A 4298-nucleotide genomic window follows, 5' to 3' on the forward strand; every position below is an offset into this window, starting at 1 on the left:
GAGAACGACCCTTAAGGAATCTAGTTAATGATCCCCTAAGGTAAGTTCTTATGCTATATTGGTAACGGTTGCTACATCCTCTGGAAAATTATTATAATATATATATATATATATATATATATATATATATATTGTAATTATTGCGATATCTTTTTATATACCTCAAATACGAATATTTGACTTAACAGAACCAGTATAACAAATTATTAATTATCTGGAAGTTGAAGGCGTGTTAACATTATTAGATATTCATAAATGTAACTTCAGATATCAGGGATCAGGACAAACTTATTAACCTTTCTCTAGAAAACTTCACAAAAGTAACTCTGTCACTCATCATCATCAATAATCAGTTAAAAAATCAGGCTACAAAATTCATAAGCTGCAAACAAATTCAGCTCCAACAAATCTTAATATTAATGAACTTTGCTTTAAAAACTAGTGATGAGCAAATAAATGGAATGAGAATGCGAAAATAGTAGAGAGGAAATAATGTTTGAAATATTTCAAATAACTAAGAACGAAAATAGCAAGTGCATAGAAAAATACCAAGTAAACAAAGTAGAACCAACTTTTACTTTCCTATAATTAATTGCTTTTTTATATTAATGGAAACTGACTTCGTTTTTCATAACGTACTGGAGTCGTGAAAATAAATTATATCTTCTGATCTACTTATCTGTGTACTTTTGCCTCGGTAAATAAAAGTTCTTATTAAAATAGAGCGTAATTGACATCATTTCATTGCCAGCTCTCTACCACTTACTGTAAACGATTCTACCACAAACATTACTTTCCTTCAAAATAATATTATAGTCTCGATGCAACCAAGACAACATTGTCGTTTTCATTAAAGAATTATCTTGTGTAAGCAATTTAAATGTATTAGGTCAATATGATTTTCCTGAATGTACGGTTACTTGTACAGAACATGAAATATATTTTCAGTATGAAGGAATTATAGATAGACATCATATCCCTATAGTAACACACGTACATATTTATACATATGTGTATGTGTAATCTCTTAAATTCAATTTAAAAAGAAAAACTCTCAACCATTTAAACATTAAGCAGTTCACTCATTCCTGCAGAAAGTGTATATTATTATTTGTACTGGGGAAATACATACAAATATGTAGGAGATCAAGGAGAAAGAGCTGAATGATTTCGTGAGAAAAGCTAGAGCAAAGAGTGCCCCAGGAGATGATGTCTTCTCGTATATAATTTACAAATATTGCAATCATGTGCAAAAGAAGCTCTTTGTCCTACTCCGACAGTTGTGGCGCGAAGAGATTCTAGTAAAGGATTAGTGTAAAGCAGAAGGTATATACCTGCCGAAGGAGGCCAATGTAGAGACTATAAATCAGTTTAGGCTGATACCCTTATTGAATGCGGAAGGCAAGATCTTCATAGGAATTCTCTCAGGAAGAACAGTGGCATACTTACAGAGTAATGGTTATATTGATGAATCTGTTCAAAAGGCCGGAATCACTGGGATCCCTGGATCCGTTGGGCATTGTTTTTGCTATTTGGAAATCGATCCAGGATACCAAACAGAACAAGAGAAGTCTGGACGTGGTATGGCTTGACCTAGCTAATGCATATGGCTCAGTGCCACACGAATTACTGATGAGAGCCATGGACTACTTCCACATTCCAGACAAAGTAGCAAGATTAATGAGGATATATTATGACAGTTTCGAGATGAGGTTTACGGCTGGAGATTTTGCAACGGATTGGCACCGATTGGAGATTGGCATTGCTGCTGGCTGCACAATATCGATCACATGGTCTGTCTTAGTCATGGTGATGATTTTGAAAGCAGTGGACTTTTCGCAACTAATCGCCTATGTAAAATCACCTACGAAGGCCTTCATGAATGACGGGACATTTCTATCAACAGACAAGCAAATCATGCAGAGTGCCCTCTTGAGGCTAGACGATCCTTTGAAGTAGCCAAAGATGCGATCCAGAGCGGAAAAAGTCGCGTAGTCTAACATTTATTAAGGGAGTGCAGAAAGAAGTTAAGTTTCAAATAGCTGAAGAAAGCATTCCAACAGTCAAGGAAGAACCGGTCAAGGGCTTGGGGCGAGTATACGCTGGAACATTGTCAGATAGGAGTCGCGGGATACAAATTATGAAACAAGCCGAGACTGGATTAACAGCAATTGACAATTCAGAGCTACCAGGTAAATATAAAATTTGGTGTTTACAGTTCGGCTTGTATCCGCGGCTTTCGTGGTCACTTTTAATATACGACGCAGATCACGATAAATTATAATGACAAGAGAAATGTCCATCCAATATCTCTTCTATTACATTCATATAGAGAGCAAAACTTATTGTCAGTTCAACCGAACGAAAACCTCATCAATTTCATGGTGCCGCTGCTTACAATTCAGAACTCTTCCATAAATCAGTAAACTATTGCACTTAGTAACAGCTTGACAGATATAGTTTTGTTAGAGTTTAACAGCAGCCAAGAACACATAACATAATACATCATGATACTAATATAAGTGCTCGAACTGTGGAAATCTTGAATATTTTTTCGACACCGACCAACTAATTGTTATTCAATCAACTAACTCAGCTGCGGCCTTTTCTAGTCTTAAATGAAAACCAAAAGTACTTTATTGCCCTAATTAGCATTATTTCCCCTTCTAACACTTCCATTCGCTTCAAAACAAACCTCTTTGACTGCAGATCGATTTCCAATATTTATGTTTCAGCAATTATTTATAGTTTAGTGATAAATAGTGGAAAATGTTCAGACTGACCATTATTAATTCTATACGCATTCTTCCAGATTCATTTGATCGGAGGATTGTCTTTAATGATTCTATTTATTATTTTAAATGATTTTGATGTGTTGAATGTTTTAGACATTACAATATATTTGCTATCGAATTTTGTGAACTTTACCTCAGTTACACAGCTAGAAGATGTATTCATTCCACATTTTTCTTTCTCTTCGTTCTGCAAACTTTTCTTACTTGTTAATACAAATTAAAATTGATATCAATAGTTGTCGAGATTCTGTTTCGAATGTTATTAAGCATCCAGCTATACGTATATTTTCACTTTAACTTGCATATGTGTAAATACATACATACATTTTCACTTTAACTTGTATATGTGTGAATACATGTATATATGTGGCGTGGTGAGAGTACCTACGTGAATGTATGTACATGCAGGCGGAGGCACGTTTCCTAGAATGTGTCTGTGTGCGTTCATGGTTCGTTTTTACGTGTCGAGAAGTGAGTCGTAGTCGTCATCGTCGTCGTCGTCGTCGTTGTCGTCGTCGTCGTAATATTAGTAGTAGTAGTAGTAGTAGTTGCTGTTGTTATTGATGGAAAAGAGTAGCAAGTTGAAATAAGAAATATTACCGAGATATCAATTATAGATAGACTTATATATAAGTATTTAGACAGCTGGCTGATTTGATCGACATGGATGGACAGATAGTAACATATTCACATCAATGAAACTCTCAAGTATCCTATCATTTTAGTTATAACGATAAATGCGATAAAAGAGCTTCAAATGTGAAATCCTATAGAAAGTTAATCTCTACAGAGACGAAAGCAGGAAACTAAGTTGAGAGAACGACATCAAAAGACGCCTTTAAATTGAGTCCTCATTAATTGCAGAAAAACGTTCTTTTCGTCGTTTCGGCTTTCTTTGATGTTGTCTGGTCTTATTAGCTGAAATATCCATATCGTTTTCTTTGATTGATTATCTTATGAATGCCAAATGCGAGACACGTGATCTAAGAATCTGAAACCTAACTAAGCTTAGCCACTACATTGTTGGTTGGTTCTAATCATTACATCAGGTTTTCTGAATTTCGCCGGTGATTTACTTTTAAACCTCCTAATGGATGTGTGTGTGTATGTGTGTGTGTGTGTGTGTGTGTGTGTGTGTGTGTGTGTGTGTGTGTGTGTGTGTGTGTGTGTGTGTGTGTGTGTGTTTGTGGTTGTGTGTATACATACATACATGCAGCGTCAACAAGGCACGGTTTCCCGCTGCTGATGGACCTGTAAACAGAACACCTACACTATGTACGTGACATCTATAAGGTGGACATTATTAGAGCTGCTTTTAATTCAAAATTACATTTTGTTTAGCTTGCTCTATGCCATAGCAAATAGAACTTTACATTATTTGCATATATGTCGCAGACCAGCCATTCGGCTCGTTCCGTGATGAGTCGAGTGTGAACGGTGCTGCTGAGTGCTGAAAGATGTTGAAATTGCCTTGCCTGATCTTAGATATTCGGTGTTTTAACA

The sequence above is a fragment of the Octopus bimaculoides genome, chromosome 3 (genome assembly GCF_001194135.2).
Source record: "Octopus bimaculoides isolate UCB-OBI-ISO-001 chromosome 3, ASM119413v2, whole genome shotgun sequence".
Classification (NCBI taxonomy): Eukaryota; Metazoa; Mollusca; class Cephalopoda; order Octopoda; family Octopodidae; genus Octopus; species Octopus bimaculoides.